The sequence below is a fragment of the Cetorhinus maximus genome, chromosome 18 (genome assembly GCF_964194155.1).
Source record: "Cetorhinus maximus chromosome 18, sCetMax3.hap1.1, whole genome shotgun sequence".
NCBI classification, from domain to species: Eukaryota; Metazoa; Chordata; class Chondrichthyes; order Lamniformes; family Cetorhinidae; genus Cetorhinus; species Cetorhinus maximus.
The window spans coordinates 75,924,789-75,951,256 of record NC_135896.1 but is presented as its reverse complement, the minus strand read 5'-3'; the positions used below and the strand labels follow the sequence as shown (position 1 = coordinate 75,951,256).

General features: G+C 46.8%; 1 protein-coding gene and 1 non-coding gene across 2 annotated transcripts in view; both read right to left on the bottom strand.

Annotated features, from left to right (window-relative positions):
• The window catches only part of LOC144693540 (serine/threonine-protein kinase PAK 4-like), a 62,616-nt gene extending 45,425 nt beyond the window's left edge, over positions 1–17,191 (bottom strand). The window contains exon 1 of the mRNA XM_078563384.1: positions 17,133–17,191. The gene's annotated coding sequence lies outside the window, so the exon portion shown is untranslated. The remainder of the gene's footprint in view (positions 1–17,132) is intronic.
• Positions 17,192–18,421: 1,230 nt separating this feature from the next.
• On the bottom strand, positions 18,422–18,503 carry trnas-gcu (transfer RNA serine (anticodon GCU)). Its single transcript has one exon. It is a non-coding gene; the product is annotated as a tRNA-Ser (tRNA).
• Between the last annotated feature and the right edge of the window lie 7,965 nt (positions 18,504–26,468).

Genomic DNA, 26,468 nt, shown 5'->3' with positions numbered 1-26,468 from the left:
TCTCCCCCTCCCCCCCAGCAACTCTCTCGCCCTCCCTCCCTCCCCGTCCTTCTCTTCCCCCTCCCTCCCCATCCCTCTCTCTCCCTCCCCGTCCCTCTCTTCCCCCTCCCTCTCTCCTCCTCCCTCTCCATCCCTCTCTCCCCGTCCCTCTCTCACCCCTCACTCCCTCCTGTGTCCGTCCCTCTTCCACATCCCTCCCCCTCTTCCCTCCCGCCCCTTTCCTCTCTCCCCCCACCTCAGTCTCTCTCTGCCCCGTCTCTCCTCTGTCCCACTCTCCCCCATCCCACCACCATGCCTCTCTCCCCTCCCCCTCCTCTCTCTCCTCTGTCCCTCTCTCCTTCTTCCTCCCTCCCCGTCCCTCTCTCCCCCTCCCTCCCATCACTTTTCATCCTCCATTCCCCTCTCACCCCCTCCCTCCCCCATTCCACTCTCCCTTCCCTCCCCGTCCCTCTCAACCCCTTTTCCTCCCCGTCCCTCTCTCCCCCTCCCTCCCATCACTTTTCCCCCTCCATTCCCCTCTCTCCCACATTCCACTCTCCCTTCCCTCCCCGTCCCTCTCAACCCCTTTTACTCCCCGTCCCTCTCAACCTCCTTCCTCCCCCCTGCCTCCCCCTTCCCCCTCCACATCCCTCCCCTCCCCCTCCACATCCCTGCTGCTGTCGGGCCCCTCTCCCTCTCCCTCTCCCTCTCCCTCTCCCTCTCTCCCTCTACTCTCCCCCTCCACATCCCTCCCCCTCTCCTTCCCTCCCCTCGTCCCTCCCCCCGTCCCTCCCCCTCTCCCCTCTACTCTCCCCCTCCACATCCCTCCTCCCCTCCCCCCTCTCCCCACGTCCCTTCCCCTCCCCCCACGTCCCTCCCCCTCTACCCCCACGTCCCTCCCCCTCTACCCCCACGTCCCTCCCCATCTCCCCCCTCCCCCCACGTCCCTCCCCCTCTCCCCCCGTTCCTCCCCCTCCCCTCTCCCCCCACGTCCCTCCCCTCTCCCCCCGTCCCTCCCCCTCTCCCCCCGTCCCTCCCCTCTCCCCCCGTCCCTCCCCCTCTCCCCCCACGTCCCTCCCCTCTCCCCCCACGTCCCTCCCCCTCTCCCCCAGTCCCTCCCCCTCTCCCCCCACGTCCCTCCCCCTCTCCCCCAGTCCCTCCCCCTCTCCCCCCACGTCCCTCCCCCTCTCCCCCAGTCCCTCCCCCTCTCCCCCCACGTCCCTCCCCCTCTCCCCCAGTCCCTCCCCCTCTCCCCCACGTCCCTCCCCCTCTCCCCCCACGTCCCTCCCCCTCTCCCCCCACGTCCCTCCCCCTCTCCCCCCACGTCCCTCCCCCTCTCCCCCCACGTCCCTCCCCCTCTCCCCCCACGTCCCTCCCCCCTCTCCCCCCACGTCCCTCCCCCTCTCCCCCCACGTCCCTCCCCCTCTCCCCCCACGTCCCTCCCCCTCTCCCCCCACGTCCCTCCCCCCTCTCCCCCCACGTCCCTCCCCCTCTCCCCCCACGTCCCTCCCCCTCTCCCCCCACATCCCTCCCCCTCTCCTCCCACGTCCCTCCTCCTCCTCTCCCCCACGTCCCTCCCCCCTCCCCCTCCCTGCTCTCCCCACATCCCTCCCCCTCCCCTCTCCCCACTCATCCCTCCCCTCTCCTCCAGTCCCTCCCCCTCTCCTCCCCCTCTCCTCCCCCTCTCCTCCCCCTCTCCTCCCCCTCTCCCCACATCCCTCCCCCTCTCCCCCCCATCCCCTCCCCACGTCCCTCCCCCTCCCCTCCCCCTCCCCCTCCCCACCACCTCTCCCCACATCCCTCCCCCTCTCCCCCCCATCCCCTCCCCACGTCCCTCCCCCTCCCCTCCCCTCCCCACCCCCTCCCCCTCCCCACCCCACCCCCTCCCCCTCCCCACCCCACCCCCTCCCCCTCCCCACCCCACCCCACGTCCCTCCCCCTCTCCCCACATCCCTCCCCCTCTCCCCTCTCTCCCCCCTCCCTCCATCCTCTCTCCCTTCCCTCCCTCTCCCCATCCCTCCCCTCCCTCCCTCCCTCCATCCATCCCCCCATCCCTCTCTCCCTCCTCCCTCTTTACCTGCACTAGATCTGCCACCATCTTGGCCTCTCTCTCTACTATCTCTCCCACTCTGTTGCTCCAGCTCCTCCAATCACAGGTTCCTTTTCTCCCACCTTTGCTGCTCATCCAATTATCAATTTTGTCTCTGGAGGAGCAGCAAGAGCGGGAAAGAAGGAATCTGTGATTGGAGGAGCTAGAACAGCCTGCATGGGGGAGACAGAATCTGTGATTGGAGGAGCAACTATAGATTCTGTCTCACCCACACTCATCATTCCCCAACTCAAACTCTGCATTGCTTGCCCACTCTCAACAAGACACTGCTCCTGCAATTGTTCAGGTCTAGAATATTACCTTACATTATTCCAAATTCATGAAAGATCGTCCCCATACATTATTATCTTACATTATAGCTCCATTTGTAAGGGGGTGATTTTTCTTGAATTTTTCGCCCCTGTCATTCCTTTTAATAGGCTAATTGTGACAGTTCATGGGCAAATTCACTGCTCCCCTGTGTATCTTGATCCCTGCAAGATGGCCTTTGTCAGCTCGTCCAGAGTTAGCAATTCATCCATACTCTTGCATACTGCTGTCTAAGACTTCCATGATAGAGGACGGGAAGAACTGGGAAGTTGTGTTGTCTGTGGGCTTCACAACATACAGGCCAGCATAAAAGGATTTGCTGATCCTTTGTATGTCAGCCAGCTTTTTCCTTCAGGTTGTTGATCATAGGGCTCTCTTTGTGTATCTTTTGGAAGAAGAATTGTCAGCACATCTCATCCTGCTCCATGATGCAGACTCTGGACTGTAAGATGATCTTGGGAGGCTTCTGAGGCAAAGAGCAAGGCCTGCTGGCTCTTCACCTTTTGGATGTCCTCCCTGATATCAACCCCCATTGACTGCAGCAGGAGCAGATTCTGCATGATATTTGGAATTCAGGACATTCCCCTCTGTCTCTTTCCTTCATCTTCTGAGCATCTTTGGGGATGAAAAACCTCTTGATATGTGCCTTGATTGCTTCGCACCAGCGTGTCTGGGACTCAAAAGGTGGTTTCCCAGTTCTCCAACTTTCATAATCCCCTTTGAGTTCTTCAATGTTTTCTAGGGTCAATAATTTCTCCTTCAGATTTCATGTCCCTATACCAACCTTCTGGTCTTCTTGTAGGTGACATTCAGCCAGTAGGAGGCAATAGTAAGTGTAGAAAGTCAACTTGACGTCAGCAGATCTGACCGTGAACGCTCGGGACACAAACAGGAAGCCTATTCTGGAATGGATGGACCCATCTGGCCTCGACCAGGTGTATCTGCACGGCGCTCCATCTGCAGGATTGCTGAAGACATCATGCAGCTTGGAATCTTTCATCACTTCAATCAAAAGTCTGGAAGTGCTGACAAGTTTGCTGTCGGCCCTGTTGGATGGTCCAGCAGCATTGATGCTGCAATTGAAGTCACCATTGAGAATGACCAGCCTGGACGTTGCCAGCTGCAGTGGGAGCTGCTGGAGGACAGTCAGCCACTTGCTGGTTTTGAGCCAAGGCATAGACGTTGATTAACCGGACCAGAGGAGTTTTTTTACATTATGTTCGCTATTCAGAGGCGACCACCCACCACCTCCTTAACTTTAGAGATGGTGAAGTTGTTTCCCTGAGGCAGATACCTAGGCCAGAGGAATGGGAATCACCTTTTGATCAGTTCAAGGCCTGTGGGACCACCATCGCGATCATTGACTGAAGGTGCTGAGGTGCGGTATTTCACACTTCTGAAGAAACAGCAGGTCAGCTTTGTCCCCAAGATCAAAACACATTGTGTTGTAGATTTAACGCTATGCACGTGAATGGAGACTATCTTTATACCCATTTAAACCATTTATTGTCTCTGCTGGGACCAGGGTGAGAGAGGGTGATCAGGGTGTTATCACAGGTGGGGTTGGTTCAACCATTCAAAAAAATTACAAGTATGCAGGAACCGACGTCTGACTCTCTGTGGGCAGCCATCACCTTTTGCGGCCTTGTATGCATCCATCTGCAGGAGGGTGTTGGCCAGAAACAGCTAGTTTACGGGAGATCTGCTCATGTGAATCTTGTGCAATGACACAGAGTAGCCACAGTCAGTTCCTTGACACCTGTAATTTTGGAAACCCACTGGTCATCCAATACGCCCACCACCTTCCCACAGCCAATCAGAAACCAAACAGACCATTTATTACCAATTGGATAAGAACAGGAGGAGGCCATTTAGCCCCTTGAGCCTGTTCCCCTATTCAATGAGATCATGGCTGATCTGTGACCTAACTTTGGCCCATACCCCTTAATAACTTGGGTTAACAAAAATCTATCAATCTCAGGATTAAAATTAATAATTGGTCTAGCATAAATTGTAATTTGCATAAAAGAGTTCCAAACTTCTACCTCCCTTTGTGTGTAGAAGTATTCGTTAATTTCACTCCTGTAAGGTCTAGCTCTAGTTTTTAGACTATGCACCCGAGTCCTAGATTCCGCATCCAGCAGAAATAGTTTCACTCTGTCTACCTCATCTGTTCCCTTTAATAATTTAAAAACTTTGATCAAATCAACCTTTAACCTTCCTTCTAAATTCCAGGGCGCTCTAGTTTGCTTAACTGCTCTTTGGAATTTAACCCTTGGAGTCTAGGTATCATTCAGATAAATCTGAATTGTACTCCCTCCGAGGCCAATGTATCCCTCCAAAGATATGGTACTCAGAGCTGTTCACAGTACACCAGATGCAGTAAAACCAGGGCTTTGTATACCTGAAGCATGACCTCTCACCCTATATTCTATTCCTTTATATATAAAGGCCAGCATTCCATTAGCCTTTTTTATTTATTTTCTGCACTTGGCCTTGACATTTTAATATTCATGATCACTAGTCACATCCTGCCAATAAGAGCACCTGCCCTTTATCCCTACTCTGTTTCTTGTCACTCAGCCAATTTCCTAATCAGGTCAATAATTTGCATTCAATAACATTAGTTTCAACTTCAGCTAAAGTCTCTTATGAGGGATTTATCAAATGACTTCTGGAAGTCCATATAACATCCATAGACATTCCCTTTTCCACAATTTCAAAAGATTCAATCAGGTTCTATAGACTCTGGAACAGTTCCTAAAGATTGGAGGGTAGCTAATGTAACCCGACTATTTAAAAAGGGAGGCAGAGAGAAAACAGGGAATTATAGACCAGTCAGCCTGATGTCAGTAGTGGGGAAAATTCTAGAGTCCATTATAAAAGATTTAATAGCTGAGCATGTGGAAAACAGTGGCAGAATCGGACAGAGTCAGCATGGATTTACGAAAGGGAAATCATGCTTGACAAATCTACTGGAATTTTTCAAGGATGTAACTAGTAGAGTTGATGAGGGGGAGCCAGTGGATATGGTTTATTTGGACTTTCAGAAGGCTTTCAACAAAGTCCCACATAAGAGATTAACGTGTAAAATTAAAGCACATGGGATTGGGGGTAGTGTATTGAGATGGATAGAAAACTGGTTGGCAGACAGGAAACAAAGAGTAGGAATAAACGGATCTTTTTCTGAATGGCAGGCAGTGACTAGCGGGGTACCACAGGGATCGGTGCTGGGACCCCAGCTATTCACAATATATATTAACGATTTAGATGAGGGAATTAAATGTAATATCTCCAAATTTGCAGATGACACAAAGCTGGGTGGGAGGATGAGCTGTGAGGGGGATGCAGAGATGCTTCAGTGTGATTTGGACAAGCTGAGTGAGTGGGCAAATGCATGGCAGATGCAGTATAATGTGGATAAATGTGAGGTTATCCATTTTGGTAGCAAAAACAGGAAGGCAGATTATTATCTGAATGGCTATAAATTGAGAGGGGAATGTGCAATGAGACCTGGGTGTCCTTGTGCACCAGTTGCTGAAGGTAAGCATGCAGGTGCAGCAGGCGGTAAAGAAGGCAAATGGTATGTTGGCCTTCATAGCCAGAGGATTCGAGTACAGGAACAGGAATGTCTTGCTGCAATTGTGCAGGGCCTTGGTGAGACCACACCTGGAATATTGTGTGCAGTTTTGGTACCCTTATCTGAGGAAGGATGTACTTGCTATAGAGGGAGTGCAGCAAAAGTTTACCCAATTGATTCCTGGGATGGCAGGACTGACATATGAGGAGAGACTGAGTCAATTAGGATTATATTCACTGGAGTTGAGAAGAATGAGGGGAGGATCTCATAGAAACCTATAAAATTCTAACAGGACTAGTCAGGGTAGATACAGGAAGGATGTTCCCGATGGTGGGGGAGTCCAGAGCCAGGGGTCACAGCCTGAGGATATGGGGTAGACCATTTAGGACTGAAACGAGGAGAAATTTCTTCACCCAGAGAGTAGGGAGCCTGTGGAATTCGTTACCACAGAAAGTAGTTGAGACCAAAACATTGTATGTTTTCAAGAAGGAGTTAGATATAGCTCTTGGGGCGAAAGGGATCAAAGGGTATGAGGAGAAAGCGGGAGCAGGCTATTGAGTTGGATGATCAGCCATGACCATAATGAATGGCGGAGCAGGCTCGAAGGGCCGAATGGCCTACTCCTGCTCCTGTTTCTATGTTTCTAGGTTCATTAGGCCTGACTTATCCTTTACAAGTCCAAAGTCTCCAATTTCTTTTATGATTAATGAATGAAAGTGTTCAAAGAAGATGAAATATGAACACCCAATTTCTTTTAATGACCCTATGATCTTTCTCCCGGGTTTTTTGCAGCAGGACATTTATCTTTAATTCCTGATGACTCCTGGACAATCTACTTACGATGCCTGGCCACAGCGCCACCCATAGTTTATTGAAGCAGCTTGTGGCTTCCCCTGTACTCAATGAGAGGCTTCTTTTCTTGTGTTTTTATAAAGTGCATGTATTTTATCAGTGGGTGCACTGGATTGAGGTTGGTGTCTGCAAACATTAGTAACAAGTGACTCATCTATACCACATTCTGAGCTCTTAGGGAAAGCCAAGAATTATCGTACCCACTTCCTGCTGACTCACACACCAGCCATGTGCACTTCAACAAAAGATCACAAGTGACTCACACTGGCTGTGTTTCTGCATCCTGTATGGGCTGACTAGACATTGTTGAGGAGTATGACTGGCACACCCTCCACGGTACACTTGGGAAAGGCTACCAGCAGGCTTCATTCAGGGCAAGGGACCCAGAGTTCAGAGTATGTATCTAAGTGGTCCGGTCTATGTCCTCAAGCCCCACTCTCTGCCTCAGACTCCTCATCCTGTTCTGTTTGATAGTTCAGTCCCTTCCCTACGCTGCACTGTGACCCTCAGCCTTTCCCCTAACCCTGTTCTGCACTGTGACCCTCAGCCTTTCCCCTAACCCTGTTCTGCACTGTGACCCTCAGCCTTTCCCCTAACCCTGTTCCGCACTGTGACCCTCAGCCTTTCCCCTAACCCTGTTCCGCACTGTGACCCTCAGCCTTTCCCCTAACCCTGTTCTGCACTGTGACCCTCAGCCTTTCCCCTAACCCTGTTCTGCACTATGACCCTCAACTTTTCTCCTAACCCTGTTCTGCACTGTGACCCTCAGCCTTTCCCCTAACCCTGTTCTGCACTGTGACCCTCAGCCTTTCCCCTAACCCTGTTCTGCACTGTGGCCCTCAGCCTTTTCCCTGACCCTGTTTGGCACTATGACCCTCAACCTTTTCCCTAACCCTGTTCTGCACTGTGACCCTCAGCCTTTCCCCTAACCCTGTTCTGCACTGTGACCCTCAGCCTTTCCCCTAACTCTGTTCTGCACTGTGACCCTCAACCTTTTCCCTGACCATGTTTGGCACAATGACACTCAGCGTTGCCCCCAACTATGTTCTGCACAGTGACCCTCAACTCTTTGCCATCCCTTTTTGTACTGGGCCCCTTGGCTGATTCCCTTTCTTGCGCTGTGACCCTCAGTCCTACCCCTTGTAATTTGATTCTCAGCTGGTTGCTAAACTGGTAGAGTTTAAAGGGATAATGGTTTTACATTTTCCAAACACTGAATACGATGTTTAATTTGAACTTATCTCCGCTCCAGAGAGGCCTCTTTTCACAGGGGCCTCGGCCTCCTTCTGAGATCCCCAGCATCACAGATGCTAGTCTTCAACCAATTTAATTCACTCCATGTAAAATCAAGAAACAGCCGAGGGCACTAGATACTGAAAAGGCTATGGGTCCGGACAATAGTCTGACAGTAGTACTAAAGGCATGTGCTCTAGAACTAGCCACACCGGTAGCCAAGCTGTTCCAGTACAGCTACAACATTGGCATCTACCTGGCAATGTGGAAAATTGCCCAGGTATATCCTGTGCACAAAAAGCAGGACAAATCAAACCCAGCCATCAATATCCATCAATATTAAATTAATGGCAACGTCAGAGATGAAGAACTGGATTCATGAGTCTAAAAGTTCAATTGGACCCATTAACAGGCATAAGATCGTGATGTATAAATACCCTGCACCCAGTCCCATTGAGGCAGAACGCAAAATTTATGCTGTCTGCTCATTAACATAATGGTAGCATGTAGCCCAGCATGAAACGTACAGCTGACTGGCTGCACATTCAGCAGGGGTCCCAGGTATTTGGATAACACAATGCACAGTTAGCCTGCACTTCTGAAAGGCTGTCTGTCTCTCTTACAGTAGAGAAGCACTCAGGCTACAGCAGCTGCTGGAACAGGCTGAGGAAAGCTAGGATGGACGGAAGAGGATTGCAAATGGAGCAACAAGTCAGAGAGAATTCTCCCAGGTTTTTGCATGCAGGGCTGGGAGCCTTGGTCCTGGGGGTCAAGAGGAGGAGAGAGGCCAGGAAGCCTTCAAGGCACACCCTACAAAGAGAACGGGAGCAGGTGGCCAGTGAGGTCAATTCCTGAGGACTGGCTGCAGTGCCAGAAAAGGGTCAGGGATAAGACCAAGGGATGGTGGTGACATAATGATAATGTCAATGAACTAGAAATCCAGAGGCCCAGGCTATTGCTCTGGGGACATGGGTTCAAATCCCGCCATGACAGTTGGTGGAATTTAAATACAATTAATAAATCTGGATTGTTGTTAAAAAAAAACAACTGATTCACTAATGTCCTTTCGAGAAGGAAATCTGCCATCCTTCCCAGATCTGGCCTACATATGTCTCCAGACCCACAACAACGTGGTTGACTCTTAACTGCCCTCTGAAATGCCATACCAAGTGACTCGGTTTTATCAAACTGCTACAAAGTCTAAAAGGAATGGAACAGGATGGACCACCCAGCATCAACCAAGGCACCGAACGACAGCACACGCAGCCCTGATGACCCTGAAAAGTCCTCATTACTAACATCCAAGGGTTTGTGCCAAATTCTCAGACTAGCCAAGAAACAGCCTGATGTAGTCATACACACGGAATCATACCTGACAGATAATGTCCCAGAAATCACCATCACCATCCCTGGGTATGCCTTGTCCCAATGTCAGGACAGAACCACCAGAGTGGTATACAAAGGGAGTTGCCTTTGGAGATCTCAACATTGACTCTGGACCCCATGAGGTTTCATGGCATCAAACATGGGCAAGAAAACCTACTGCCTCCGCACAGCCCCCTTGCCCCCCACCCCCCCACCCCAGCTGATGAATTAGCACTTCTCCATTTTGAACACTTGAACAGGTGCACTGAGGGTGGTGAGGGCACAGAATGTACTTTGGGTGGAGGACTTCAATGTCTATCAGCAAGAGTGGCTCATTAGCATTACTACTGACAGGGCTGGCCAAGCCCTAAAGGACATGGCCTGCTAGACTGGTTCTGCAGCAGGTGGTGAGGGAAACAACAAGTGGGAAAATCTCACTTCACCTCATTCTCAGCAATCTACCTGTCGCAGATGCATCTGTCCAAGACAGTATTGGTAGGAGTGACCACCACAAAATCAATCATTGTGCCTACAAATTGAGGATACCCCCCATCGTGTTGTGGCACTATCACTATGTTAAATGGGATAGATTTTGAATGGATCCAGCAACTCAAAACTGGGTATCCATGAGGCACTGTGGGCCATCAGCAGCAGCAGAATTGTATTCAACCACAATCTGTAACCGTCCGACAAATCCCCCATTCTACCATTAGCATCAAGCCGGTGGATCAACCCTGGTCCAATAAGGAGTGCAGGAGGGCATCAAGGAACAGCACCATGCAAACCTAAAAATGAAGTGTTAACCTGGTGAAGCTACAACACTACACACAGAGCTAAACGATCCCACAACCAATGAATCAGATCTAAGCTCTGCAATCCTGCCACATCCAGTCGCGAATGGTGGTGGACAATTAAACAACTATCTAGAGGAGGAGGTTCCACAAATATCCACACATCAGTGCAAAAGACAAGGCTGAAGCATTTGCAAACATCTTCAGTGAGAAGTGCCACGTGGATGATCCATCTCGGCCTCCTTCTGAGATCCCCAGCATCACAGATGCCAGTCTTCAGCCAATTTAATTCACTCCATGTAAAATCAAGAAACGACCGAGGGCACTAGATACTGAAAAGGCCATGGGTCCTGACAATATTCTGGCAGTAGTACTAAAGACATGTGCTCTAGAACTAGCCGCACTGGTAGCCAAGCTGTTCCAGTACAGCTACGACGCTGGCATCTACCCAGCAATGTGGAAAATTACCCAGGCATGTTCTGTCCACAAAAAGCAGGACAAATCCAACCGGGCCAATTACTGCCCTATCAGTCTACTCTCCATCGTCAGCAAGGTGATGGAAGGTATTGTCAATAATGTATCAAGTGGCACTTACTCAGCAATAATCTGCTCAGTTTGGGTTCCACCAAGGCCACTCAGCTCCTGACCTCTTTACAGCCTTGGTCCAAACATGGTCAAATGAGCTGAACTCAAGAGGTGAGGTGAGAGTGACTGTCCTTGACATCAGGGCAGCATTTGACAAAGTTTGGTACCAAGGAGCCTTAGCAAAACTGATGTTACTAGGAATCAGGGCAAAACTCTCCACTGGTTGGAGTCATACCTTGCACAAAGGAAGATGGTTGCGGTTGTTGGAGGCCAATCATCTCAGTCCCAAGACATTGCTGCAGGAGTTCCTCAGGGTAGTGCCCTAGGCCCAACATCTTCAGCTGTTTCATCAATGACCTTCCTTCCGTCATCATGTCAGAAGTGGGGTCGTTCGCTGATGATTGCACCATCTTCAGTCCAATTTGCGACTCCTCAGATACTGAAGCAGTCCGTGTCCATATGCAGTAAGACATGGAGAACATTCAGGCTTGGGCTGTTAAGCAGCAAGTGACATTTGCACAAGTGCCAGGCAATGACCATCTCCCCATGTCATTCAATGGTATTACCATCACTGAAACCCCCACCATCAACATCCTGGGGGTTACCACAAACTGAACTGGACCAGCCATATGAGTACTGTGGTTATAAGAGCAGATCAGAGGCTAGGAATCCTGCAGCGAGTAACTCACCTCCCGACTCCCCAAAGGCTGTCCACCACCTACAAGACGTAAGTCAGGAGTGTGATGGAATACTCTCCACTTGCCTGGATAAGTGCAGCTCCAACAACATTCAAAATCAACGCCATCCAGGACAAAGCATCTCGCTTGACTGGCCCTCCATCCACCACCTTAAACATTCACTCCTTCCACCACTGTCACACAGTAGCAGTGGTGTGTTCCACATACAAGATGCACTGTAGCAACCCGCCAAGGCTCCTTTGAGAGCACCTTCTAAACCCATGACCTCAACCACCCAGCAGGACAAGGGTAGCAGATACATGGGAACACCACCACCTGCAAATTCCCCTCCAAGTCACGTGCCATCCTGACTTGGAACTATATTGCAGTTCCTTCACTGTAGCTGTGTGGTATCCTGTAACTGCCTTCTTAACAGCACTGTGGGTCTACCTACACCACATGGACAAGCAGTTCAAGAAAACATCTCATGATCACCTTCTCAAGGGCAATTGGGGATGGGCAATAAATGCTGGCCTAGCCACATCCTATGAAAAAATATATTTTAAAAAGTTCAATGACTTCACGTGAGTGGTCAAGGTCAGTGAATGCATCTTCACGTGATATCTCCTACCAACCCACACTCTCACAGTCCACCTGTGTTCTTGTTATTGCCTTTCAGTCAGCCTGCTGCCCCCTATGTTGAGGTGGTCTGAAGGCCCAGAGCAGTTTAAGGGTGTCCTGCACGGCCATCTACAGTCTCCTCCATTGAAAGTCAGCAGCCTTCCACCAGTCATGCTGTAGCCACTGGGGTTAGCACCATGTTGGAGCACTAGTCAAAGCAAGGCACCCACAAGACAGACAGTAAGGGAATGCACAAGGGTGAATAGTTCAGTTTCATTGGTAATATTGGAAATGTTGGATAAAATTGCTACATCTTTTTTGAGCTGTATTTTATTTCAGAATTTTGTCTAAGAGGATTCTGTGATAGTCCGTAGCAGAGGGATGGAATAGTGGAGCAGTGGTGATGTAGTGATGAGATCTTCACTAAATGAGAATCTGAGTAGCTGGTCTTGGACAGCCTGTCCAGAGCAAAGGGGCCATCATATCCTGCAGATTTGTCAAATTTTATTAAGTCCATTAAGTTTCTCAATACTTTTTCTCTGCTGATATTAATTATTTTAAGTAAGCCATGATTAATTACTTTATTAACCCCTTGGTTTCCCTCTCTTTCTGCTATATAATTTATGAAGACAGTTACAGAATATTTGTTCAAAGTCTCTGCTATTTCCTCACTCATAATAATTTCTCCAGTCGCTGCCTCTAAGGGACCAATATTTACTTTAGCTACTCTCCTCATTTTTATATACTTGTAAAACCTCTTACAATCTGTTTTTGTATTCCTAACTAACTTACTCTCATATTCTCCATTTTAACACATTTTTGGTTGCCCTTTGCTAGTTTCTAAATCACTCCCTAAATCACTAAATCACTAGCTCACTTACAATCATAGCTGCCGCTCAGACCGTGCAGAAATTGCCCAGAAGCAGACCAGCCATCTGGACTTGGGAGTGTGTCAGTATTTACAGGGATTCCCAGGAATGTGTCTGTATTTACAGGGATTCCCAGGAATGTGTCCGTATTCACAGATAATTCCTGGGAGTGTGTTAGTATTTATAAGGGATTCCCAAGAGTACGTCTGTGTTTAGAGATTCCCCGGAAACGTGTTGATATTTACAGGAGGTACCAAGAGAGGGACAGTACTTACAGAGGGTACCCAGGAGTGTGTCTGAATTTACAGAGGGTCCCTGGGTCTGTGCCCATATTTACAGGAGGTCTCCAGAATGTGTCAGTATTTACAGGGGACCCTGGGAGTGTCATTACTAATGGGTGGATTCCAGAGCTTGTCAGTATTTCCAGGAGGTCTCTGGGAGTGTATCAGTATTTACAGGGTATAACTTAGAATGTGTCAGTATTTACAAGCGCTCATGGGTGGGGGTGGGGGATTGTTCCAGAGTGTGTCAGTACCTACTTGAGGTCCCTGAGAGTGTTTCGGTATTTACAGGGTGTTCCTGAGAGTACATCAGTATTTACAGGTGGTCCTGGGAGTGTATCAGTATTTGCAGGGCTCTATGAGAGTGTGTCAGTATTTATAGGGGGTACCCAGGATTGTTTCAGCATTTACAGTGTGTTCCCATGAGTGTTTCCAGATTTACAGGGATCCCCCAGGAGTGTGTCAATATTTACTGGGAGTCCCCAGAGTGATTCAATATTAACAGGGGCTCCCTGAGAATATATCAACATTCACAGGGATTACTTGGTGTGTGTCAGTTTTTACAGGGGTTCCCAGGAGAGTGTCAGTATTTATAGGGAAGTCCTGGGAGAGTGTCAGTATTTACAGGTGCTTCCAGGAATGTGCCTGTATTTACAGGGCTCCCCCAGTGTATGTCAGTTTTTAAAGGGGAACACAGGGATTGTGGCGGTATTTACAGGAGGTCCCAGAATTGTGTCAGCATTTACAGGGGGTCCTGGACGTCTATCAGTATTTTCGGAGGTCCTGGGAATATGCCAGTATTTATAGGGGGTCCTGGGAGCCTGTCCGTACAAGGGGTCCTGGACGTGTGTCGGTAATTAGAAGGGTTCCCTGGGAGTGTGTCAGCATTTATAGGGCTTCCCTGGGAGCCTGTGTGTATATACAAGGGTTCCCGGGAGCTTGTCAGTATTTACAGGGAGTCCCAAGAGTGTCTGTATTTACAGAGGGTTTCCTGGGAGTGGGTCAGTACTCATAGGGCTTCCTTGGGAGTCTGTCTGTATATACAAGGGTCCCCGGGAGTATCAATATTTACAGGGAGTCCCAAGAGTGTGTCTGTATTTACAGAGGTGTCTCTGGGAGCATCTCAGCATTTACAGAGAATCCTTGGGAGTGTGCCAAAATTTACAGGGGGTTTCTCGAAGTGTGCAGATGATACAAAGCTAGGTGTGAATGTAAGCTGTGAGGAGGGCACAAAGTGGCTGCAGAGAGATATAGACAGGTTAAGTGAGTGGGCAACAAGGTAGCAAAAGGAGTATAATGTGGAGAAGTGGCACTTTGAAAGTAAGCATAGAAAAGCAAAATATTTTTCAAAAAACATGAAACTTCTAAATATTGTTGATGTTCAGAGAGACGGAAGTACTCGTACAAGGAACACATCAAGTTTGTTTGCAGGTACATCAAACAATTCAGAAAGCAAATGGAATATTCATTAAGTACTGGCAGACTTTTGAGGACCCCTGTAAATGCTTACACTTTCCTGGGGACCCCTTGTAAATACTGACACACGCAGAAACTTCTGTAAACTATAAACTCTCAAAGAGCCCCCTGTAAGTATTGACACGCCAAAGAGCCCCTGTAAATACTGACACACTTCCACAGACCCCTTTAAATCCAGACACAGTCCCAAGGGCCAATTAGCAGAAAACTCGGTTGGAGTCATTCCTCGCCCTAATATTATGATATCTGAATACAAGTGAAGGTGTACTAGCTGGATGTACAGTAATATTCTCCCTCACTCATCTTCCCTAGAGCCTAATGCTGCACTGCTTTGTGAAATGGCAACACAAGGGGTGCACTTACACACAGGGCTTTCCTGCTTCCCAGCACCAGACTTCTATTTACACTCAGCGATGATGGAAGCAGAACTTCAGCTCTCTGTCCATAAGACCTTTAGATGTGGGAGCAGAAGTAGGCCATTTGGCCCATTGAGTCTGCTCCACCATTCAATGAGATCATGGCTAATCTGTTAATCCTCAATTCCACTTCCCTGCCTTTTCCCCATAACCCTTGATTCCCTTACTGATTAAAAATCTGTCTATCTCAGCCTTGAATATACTTAATGACCCAGCCTCTATAGCCCTCTGCGGTGAAGAATTCCACAGGTTCACTACCCTCAGAAAGAAGAAATTCCTCCTCATCTCTGTCTTAAATGAGCGACCCCTTACTTTGAGATTATGCCCACTGGTCCTAGGCTCTCTCACAAGGGAGAACAACCTCTCAGCATCTATTCTGTCAAGCCCCCTAAGAATCTTATATGTTTCAATAAGGTCGCCTCTCATTCTTCTAAACTCCAATGAGTACAGGCCCAACCTACTCAACCTCTCCTCATAAGAAAATCCCTCCGTACCCAGGATCAACCTAGTTAACCTTCTCTGGACTGCCTCCAATGCCAGTAAGGAAAGTATATCTTTCTTTAAATAAGGGGACCAAAACTGTTCTCAGTGTGTTCTAACTAGTGCCTTGTATAGTTTTAGCAAGACTTCCCTATTTTTATACTCCATTCCCTTTGAAATAAAGATCAACATTCTATTTGCCTTATCTATACTTGCTGAACTTGTATGCTGGCTTTTTGTGATTCATGTACTCAAATCCCTTTGTGCTGCAACTTTCTGCAGTCTTTCTCCATTTAAATAATATTCAGCTACTCTATTCTTCCTGCCAAAGTGCATAGCCTCTCATTTTCCCACATTATATTCCATCTGCCAAGTTTTTGCTCACTCACTTAACCTGTCTATATCCCTCTGTAGACTCTTTGTGTCAAACTCACTGCTTGCCTTCCCACCTATTTTTATGTCATCCGCAAACTTGACGATAGTACATTCACTTCCCTCATCCAAGTCATTAATATGTATTGTAAATAATTGTGGCCCCAGCACTGATCCCTGTGGCACTCCACTAGTTACAGGTTGCCATCCTGAAAATGCCCCCCTTATCCCAACTCTCTGTCTTCTCTTAGTTAGCCAATCCTCTATCCATGCTAATATAATACCCCCAACACCATGGGCTCTTATCTTATTAAGTAGCCTGATGTGCAGTACCTTATCGAACACCTTTTGGAAATCCAAATACATTACATCGACTGGTTCCCTTTTATCTATCCTGCTTGTTACCTCCTCAAAGAATTCTAATAAATTTGTCAGGCATGATTTCCCCTTCATGAAGCCGTGCTGACTCTGCTTGATTATGTATTTCTAAATTCTCTGCTATTACATCCATTATAATAGACTCTAACATTTTCCCAATGACAGATGTTAAGCTAACTGGCCTATCGTTACCTGTTTTTTGTCTCCCTCCCTTTTTGAATAAGGGTGTTACACTGGCAGTTTTCCAATCCCCTGGGACTTTTCCAGAACTAAAGATTCTTGGCAGAGATCGTGGATCCACTATCTCTGTAGCTACTTCTTTTAATATCCTAAGATGCAACCCGTCAGGTCCACGGGACTTATCGGCCTTTAGTCCCATTAGTTTCCCTAGTACTTTTTCTCTAGTGACTTTCCTGACTTTTTTTTCCAGTCTGTTAACTATCTGTCACTGTTGCCCTCAGATCTGGGTGCATTAGCTCTCAGCTGGTGAGGGACAGGAGGAGTATTAATTGGGGGATTTTTCTCTAGCCTCAGACTAGCTTCTAGCCTCGCTTTTTCTCTAGCGTCAGGCTCCCAAAACCTGCAGCACAGGTACCTCTTGTAGCCACCTGGAACTTTAACACCCCCCCCCCCACCCCCTCCGCACTCCCCACTCCCCCACTCCCACTCCATCGCACCCCACCTACACTATTCAGACATCCACCCACAAACTTTTTTCTTTTGAGTGTATTCTTGTGAGATAGAGAGAGTTTACTTACCGCTCGACACCTAGCTGCGGGAGTGTGCTCCAGGAGTGCATGACTAGTTATAAACTGTGACTCACAGCAAGCTGCTGCTTGTTCAAACATTCTGGACTATGATCCTCCTTGCAGGTTTGAAGCCTCAGCAACCAATTCACCAATCGGCAGAGGCTTCTTTGCAAATTCCCTCAAATACTCACAAGAAACCCTGACGGGGAGATCTCAGCTCAGGACCCTCACGCAAGGCCTTCAAACATTACCTTTCTTTCCCCTTCATTCCCCTCCCATTCTGTTGACTTTTCTTAAACTATGTTTCCTTAAATAGTGAGTCAGCTCCAGAAATGGGACAATGGGTTGGGTAGAGTATTATCCCTCCACTCCTTCCTGCTGCTTCTTCACTTCCACAGGCACCCCTTGGCACACTGGGGGATACCCAAAGCATTTCATTCACAAGACTGTGTAGACATGACATTCAACTACATAGGGCATCACACCTGGGCCCAATCTTGCTTTCAGCAATGTCTGCTAGCAACTTGCAGCTCTGGCTCAGGAGGCACTGAGGCTAGCTGTGCTGTCCCCAGCAATAAGCAATCAAACCCATAATTTGTAGCTTCATGTCACAGCAGGCTGGGTGGGTGCACAGGCGTTTTATTAAGCTCTAGTGTACAGGCACCAAGTTATACACAGCAGGACATCTCCCAATTAATGCTCCTCCTGTCCCTCGCCAGCTGAGAGGTAATGCGCCCGCATCTGAGGGCGACAGAGGCAGAAGATAGTTGACAGACTGGAAAAACAGTCAGGAAAGAGGAGAAAATCATAAATGTCTCCTGTATTCGGCCAACTATTTGATTCTGATTTGTTTTTATGTTTACCTCCTGCTCTCTCTAAGGGTCCAGTGCGATTGACATGGAAAGTCAGCCTGGGGCCCTGCTCCAGGCCTTAGTCACTAGGTGCTGACCCCCATGGGTCAGTCTGGGGCTGTCACTACACACTGGCCCTCACAGTCAGCCAGGGGCACTGCATGCTCCTGGTCACTACAGGACTGCACTACACTACACACTGACCCTCATGGTCGGTCTAGGGCTGTGACTACAGGCGGTCAACCTGGGGCTCTGCTCCTGGGTCACGGACACAAGGTGGGAGCATGGGCTCTTAGTATTTGGAAAATAATATGCAGTGAGACACACTGAGCTGAAAGGTAGAAATGGAAAAAACAATAAATTCATTAGTTCATACGATAACTAGAAAAATAATTTCAGGTTACTGTACAGCGTATGAAAAAATTGCCCACCAACTGAGCTGCGGTGCGACGAGGATGGGATTCGAACCCACGCGTGCAGAGCACAATGGATTAGCAGTCCATCGCCTTAACCACTCGGCCACCTCGTCACCGACTGCAACTGGCGCCGATTAGACACTTCATAAGGAAATCCAACCTCCAGCGCGCTCTATGCTGCACACGAAACCCAGTGCCGTGCGTTCCCGTCAAGCGCTCATCGCGCATGCACTATTTGGGAGAGGGCCGAGACGGATACTGCAGGCAGGTGACTGAAATTGCGGGGAAACTGCGCCAGTGACGTCATTGTAGGCTGATACAGTAATGCACGTTGTGGTGCTCACCATTGCACATTAACATACACCACTCCATAACTCCATAGTAGTATGGACCATCGCACTCCAATATGCAGTAGTATACACCATTGTATTACTGTGCACTGTTATTCAATGTCAATATATGCTATACGCTTCTCACTATTACCCAGGCACCATGACTCTCTAATGTGCAATACAACGCCTAATATACACTACTAGATTAATGTAAACAACTATACACTGGGAGGAGGCTTAGAGTGCATTCCACACTAAAAACAGTAAGCTACAACAATAACTTGCATTTATATCGAATACTTAGCACAGCAGGAGTCATCACTGCAGGAGTTCCTCAGGGTGGTGTCCTATGCCCAACCATCTTCAGCAGGTTCATCAGTGACTTTCCTTCCATCATAAGGTCAGAAGTGGGGATGTTCACTGATGATTGCACAATGTTAAGCACCATTCGCAACTCCAGATACTGAAGCAGTCCATGTCCAAATGCAGCAAGACCTGGACAAAAAACAGGTTTGGGCTGACAAGTGGCAAGTGAAATTTGTACCACACAAGTGCCAGGCAATAACCATCTCCAACAAGAGAGAATCTAATCATCGCCCCTTGACGTTCAATGGCACCATCATCACTGAATCCCCCACTAGCAACATCCTGGGGGTTACCATTGATCAGAAACTGAACTGCACTAGTCATATAAATACTGTGGCTACAACAGGTCAGAGGCTAGGAATCCTGTGGCAAGTAACTCACCTCCTGACTCCCCAAAGCCTGTCGACCATCTACAGGGCACAAGTCAGGTATATGAAGGAATAGTCTCCAATTGCGTGGACTCACCAAGTCTCCTTAGACAGCACATTCCAAATCCACGACCACTGCCGTCTAGAAGGACAAAGGCAGCAGACACATGGGAACAGCACCATCTGGAAGCTTCCCTCCAAGCTACTCAACATTCTGACTTGGAAATATAACGCCATTCCTTCACTGTCACTGGCTCAAAATCCTGGAACTCCCTTCCTAACAGTAGGTACCTACACCACATGGAGAGCAGCAGTTAAAGAAGGCAGCTCACAACCACCTTCTCAAGGGCAGTTAGGGATGGGCAATAAATGCTGGCCAGCCAGGGACACACATCCCATGAATGAAAAAAAAGGCCATTTGGACCATCGTGTCTGTGCCAGACCTCTGCAAGAACAACTCATCTAGTCGCACACCCCCACCTTTTCTCCTGCAATTTTTTTTTCTTAAGAGAATTATCCAATTATCTTTTGAAGGCCTTGATCGAGTCTGCCTTTACTACACTCTCAAGCAGTCCATTCCACATCCTAACCACTCACTGCATAAAAAAAGTTTTTCCTCATGTCATCTTTGCTTCTTTTGACTGTACAACAGATAAACCAGAGAGCTGGAGTCAAAGTAAGTGAACCTTTTGTAAAATTGTTAATTTTGCGTAATAATCACTCATTCGTACCATATTATCCACTACATAAACTATATTGTGGTTGCGGCATCACTTTCCGAGCGTCTGAGCTGAACTCCAAGGGTACCGGATATGACAGCATAATGTCAGTGCCCAACCAGGACTTCAGAGCGGATTGTGGTAAATATTATAAATTGCACTCCAGGTTGTGGACTACTCTTGAGCGTTCATGGCAGATGTATTAATAAACAAATACACTTTTCAGGCATTTCTTCTTTCCCGTTTAAATTTTCTGCCGAATGAGGAGCATCTCTCCTTCATGAAAGTTTTCACTCTGGCTGTTTTTGATCTGTACTTTTCCGTGACTGTACCCTATGACTAAGTTTTAGTTACAACTTGGTGTTTACACTTTCTCTAGACTCCATCCATCTATCGACATCCATTTGATCTCCCAATACCCTCTGCTGCTTTAATTATTTCAGGTTCTTTGGCTTCAAGCTTCCTTTATAACAGGAACATTGTCTTTCTACCTCCATCTTCTCCACAATGGGCTCTGAACCCTCAACTTCTCCTCTGAACAGTGGACAACCAGTTCTCATCCATCACCACAACTACCATACTTATTCATCCCGTGGCCATCGTTCCAACCTGCCTTATTTGTTCTCACATCTGAACTATGAGTGTCAGCTGTAGTTCAGTTGTAAGCAATCTTTTGGTCTTTCTTTCTATCCTTAGCAATGAGCTTCCTACAGCCACATATTAATAGTCCAGTCTCCCAGGACCACTAATTCTGCTCACTCTCTAAAGATTCCATCCCTTTCTCCTAGATTCTACACTGTATCCACTCTTCCATTGCCATATCCATCACCTATACAATTCCAATATTCTTTCCGCTCCGGCTTTCTGGAGGGACTTGTAGTATATTGGGTTAATAATTATGGTAATGAGTTAGTGATGTGTATCATGATGTAACAGTGATGTGTTAGAGACACTAGAGCAGATGGAAGTCTGTACTCAAGAGAGATGTACCTACCTAGTAGCTCATTGTGTAAGGAGTGTAAATAAAGTAGTTTGAAACAACCTACCAGAGTTACTCAAGATAAGATAGGCCTCGCAACCAACATACTAAAAAGGACCATTCCTACAGGATATCTTTGTTTGGGAAAATACTACAGGAAGAGCAACTGGAAAACACAGTGCTACAAGATTGAACAAAGATAAAAGCAAAAGAAGAGCATCTGGGATGCTCTGAAGAAGTCATTCAGACTCAAAACGTTAACTCTGTTTCTCTCTCCACAGATGCTGCCAGACCTGCTAAGTTTTTCCAGCGTTTTGTTTTTATTTCAGATTTTCAGCATCTGCAGTATTTTGCTTTTATCTTTGTTCAGCCCTGCAAACACCCTGTTTTCCAACTGCTCTTCCTGAAGTATTTTCCCATACAATAACTTGAATTTATATAGCATCTTTAATGTAGTAAAACATCCCAAGGGCCTTCACAAGAGTATTATCAACCAAAATTTGATACCGAGCCAGATGAGGTATTAGGACTGGTGACCCAAACCTTGAGGTAGGTTTTAGGGAGCATCTGAAAGGAGGAAAGAGGCAGAGAGGAATAGGGAAAGAATTTCAGAGGGTGAGGCCCAGGCAGCTGAAACAAAAAGAAATACAGACTTAAATTTATATAGTGCTTTTCCAACCACAGGACGTCCCAAAGTGTTTTACAGCCAACGAATTACTTTTGAAGTGAAGTTCCTGTTGTAATGTAGGAAATTCTGCAGCCAGTTTGCACCATACAGTTCCTGCAAACAGCAATGTGATAATGGCTAGTTAATGTCTTTTTGATGTTGATTGAGTTATAAATATTGGCCAGAGCACTAGGGATAGCTCTCCAGCTCATCATCAAATAGTGCTACAGAACCTTGTATATCCACTTTGCAGAGTAGAGGAGGCCTCAGTTAAACATCTTAACTGAAAGACAGCACCTCCAATTGCGCAGCACTTCCTCAGTATTGTTAGCTTTGATTTTTGCACGAAAGTCCTTGAGTTGGACTTAAACCTGCAATTTTCTGAATCAGAAACAAGAGTGCTATCAATAGAGGCACAGCTGTCACACTGTGACTGCCAATGGTGGAGCAATTAAAATCAGGAAAGAACAAGAAGCCAGAATTGGTGGAGCACAGAAATCTCAGAGGGTTGTGAGCTGAAGGGGATTAGAAATAGGAAGGGTGAATAGGGAAGGATTTGAAAACAAGGATGAGAATTTTAAAATCAAAGCTTTGCCATACCAGGAGCCAATGAAGGGCAGTAAGCACAGGGGTGATGGATGAATGGGACTTGGTGCAATTTAAGATACAAGCAGCAGAGTTTTGGATGAGTTAAGTTTATGGAGAGTGAAAGATGGGATTGGCCAGGAGAGGAACGGATTATCAAGAATTGGAAATATATTGCCATTCCTTTACTGCTGCTGGATCAAAATTCTGGAACCCCCCTCCCTAACAGCACTGTGGGCGTACCTGCACAGCTTGGACTGCAGTGGTTCAAGGAGGCAGCTCATCACCACCTTCTCAAGGGTAATTAGGGATGGGCAATAAATGCTGGCCTAGCCATCAACACATCCCATGAATGAATTTTGAAAAAAGGTAATAAAGGCATGTATGAGGATTTCAGCAGCAGATGACCTGAGGCAGGAGCAGAGTTTATGAAAATGGAAGCAGGCAGTCACAGTGATGGACCAGATATGAGATCAGAAGTTCATCTCAGTATGAAATTGGATGCCAAGGTTAAGAATGGTCTGGTCCAGCAGCAGACAGTAACCAAAGAAAAGGATTGTGTTGTTGGCTTAGACTGAAGAGAAGGACTTCTGTCCTCCCAATAATCAATTGGGGTAAGGCTGCTCATTCAGGACTGTGCAGTTGGCAAGCAGTGGAGGGGTCAAGCGAGGTGGAGTTGAAGCAGAGTTGGGCATTGCCGTTTATTCCGCTACACATTGTTCCACCACCCCCCCCTCTGATTCCGTTCTATTAATTGGCTCAATTATCAGCCAGTTCTAATAGGCTCTTTCAGATGTTGATGATCCAACCACACAGCTCCAGTGTTTTATATTTTCAATATAGTTTTTACTTTCATCACCTTATTTCCCATTCAGGGAGAGAACAACGATCTTTAGCATACAACTTGCTAATTTTGTTCCCACTAGCACCTTGTCAGCTATTTTGTAAGTAAATTGTTCCTCAAAAGTGTTCCTAAAATCGTATAACAGCACAAACTCATTATGAACCAACATTAGATGATTGGTAGGAGCATTTATTATAAAATGTTGGGAGAAGATAGATGGAAGCAGGCAAAAGTAATTAAAACTATCAATTGCAGGGTAAGTGTGGACATGACAGGATTAATTAATGACCTCAGAGTAAAGGCACCCCTGGGTAGCAGCGACCGCAATATGATGAAATTTTACATCCAGTTTGAAAGGGAGAAGAGCAGGTCTAAGGCTAGTATGTTAAACTTAAATAAGGGCAACAATGTGGGGATGAAAGCTGAGCTAGCTGAAGTGAACTGGAAAACTAGGCTAGAGGATAGATCAATAGAGAAGCAGTGGCAGACATTTAAGGGGATATTTCAGAATAAGTACATTCCTACTATAAAGAAAAATTCTAAGGGGATGACCCACCATCCGTGGTTAACTAAAGATGTTAAGAAAAGCATCAAACTTAAGGAAAAAGCATACAACTCCGCAAAGATGAGTGGCAGGACAGATGATTGGACAGAATATAAAGAACGGCAGAGAATGACTAAAAGGTTAATCAGGAGAAAGAAATTAAAGTATGAGAGGCAGCTAGCTAGAAATGTAAAAATGGATAACTAGAGTTTCTACAAGTATTTAAAAAGGAAAAGTGTAAGTAAAGTGAGTGTTGGTCCTCCAGAGAGTGATAGTGGGGAGTTATTAGGTAATAAGGAAATGGCGGAAGAAATGAACAAATATTTTGCTTCTGTGTTCACAATAGATACAAAAAACATTCCAGTAATAGCTGCAAATCACATGGTCAACGGGAGAAAGGAACTTGGTGAAATTGAAGTCACTAGGGAAACGGTACTGAGCAAATTGATGGAGCTGCAGGCTGGCAAGTCTCCGGGTCCCAATGGACTACATCCTAGGGTCTTAAAAGAGGTGGCTAATGAGATAGTTGATGCGCTGGTGTTAATTTTCCAAAATTCACTAGATTCTGGAAAGGTTCCATCGGATTGGAAAGTAGCAAATGTAACCCCTCTATTCAAGAAGGGGAAGGAGGCAGAATATAGGAAACCATAGGCCAATTAGCTTGACATCTATCGTGGGCAAGTTATTAGAATCGATCATTAAGGAGGTTATAGCTGGGCACTTAGAAGAGCTCAAGGCAATAGAGAAGAGTCAGCTTAGTTTTGTGAAAGGAAAATCATGTTTAACCAATTTCTTGGAGTTTTTTGAAGGAGTAACATGCGCAGTGGATGAAGGGGAGCCTGTGGACGTACTTATACTTGGATTTCCAGAAGGCATTTGATAAGATGCCACATCAAAGACTATTACAGAAAATAAAAGTGCATTGTGTGGTGGGTAACATATTAGCATGGACAGAAGATTGGCTGGCGAGCAGAAAGCAGAGAGTATGCATAAATGGGTCTTTTTCTGATTGGCAGGGTGTGACAAGTAGATTCCCACAGGGGTCTGGACTGGGGCCTCAACTTTTTATGATTTACATCACTGACTTAGCTGAGGGGAGTGAAGACATGGTGGCTAAATTTGCAGATGACAGAAAGATAGGTAGGAAAGTATGTTGTGAAGAGGACATGAAGTTGCAGAAGAATATAGATAGATTGAGCGAGTGGGCAAAGATCTGGCAGATGGAGTTTAATGTGGGAAAATGTGAAGTTGTTCACTTTGGCAGGAAGAACAAAAAGGCAGAGTATTACTTAAATGGAGAACAGCTGCTTAATTATGAAGTGCAGAGGGATCTAGGTGTTCTTGTACATGAGTCAGAGAAAGTTAGTAGGCAGATACAGCAAGTAATTAAGGCGGCTAATGGAATGCTATCCTTTATTACGAGAGGGATTGAACATAAAAGTAAGGATGTTATGCTCCAGTTACACAGGGCATTGGTGAGATTGCACCTCGAATAGTGTGTGCAGTTTTGGTCTCTTTATTTAAGGAAGGATGTAAATGCATTGGAGGCAGTTCAAAGGAGGTTTACTAGATTGATACCTGGAATGAATGGGTTGTCATATGAGGAAAGGTTGGACAGACTGGGCTTGTTTCCACTGGAAGAGTGAGGGGTGATTTGATTGACTTTTACAAGTTCCTGAACGGCTTTGACAAGGTGGCCTTCGAAAGGATGTTTCCTCTTGTGGGCAAGTCCAGAACTAGGGGGCACTGTTTTAATATTAGAGGTCACTTTTTTAGGACAGAGATGAGGAGAATTTTTTCTCTCAGGGGGTTGTGTGACTTTAGAATTCTCTGCCTCAGAAGGTGGTGGAGGCAGGGTCATTGAATATTTTTAAGGCAGTGGTAGATAGATTCTTGTTAGGCAAGGGAATCAAAGGTTATCAGGGTTAGATGGGAATGTGGAAATCAAAACACAAGATCAGCCATGATCTTATTGAATGGGAGAGCAGGCTCAAGGGGCCAAATGGTCTACTCCTGTTCCTATTTCTTATGTTAGATGGGCTTTTCCACTGTAGATTTTAGACCTGTAGCAGTGTAGAAATTCTCAGTTGGATTTTAGTCAGTGATCCTCCAGCCCCACTGCAGGTTAGAAATGAAAAAGAAAGACACAAAGTTACAGATTGCTGGATGCCCCTTTATCGACTCCAAATCTAATATGCAACTCCAGTTGGCATGGACATCCTTCCTTCTTCAGGTTTACTAGGTAGAATTCCTGGAAACTGACATGGGAGATGCTAATATCCTACGTCATCTACATAAGAGAAATGACCCTGCCTGTCTACATTGAGGCTGCTCCAGGAAACGTACATTAAGAGCACAGCAACAAGGAGTGCAGCTTAGAATCCCCATGCTCAGAATGGGCACATTGGCACCATCAGGGAATGTCTCTGCCTGCATTAGAGGAAAAGTCAGCTCCGAGAGAGTTACAAACCAGGAAGACCCAGTAACTTTGCTACCAAAGAGACAGTGAGCCATGCAAGTGGCACCCTCTTTCCTCATGCAACATCCTGCAAGAAACAAGAGTTTGAGCTCTATTAAAGGTGTGTGCACACAACCTCAAAAATTAACTCTGCTTTATAGAATGATAGCTCATTACTTAGGGTGTCAAGGGTGACCGAACTGGAAGACTCATATA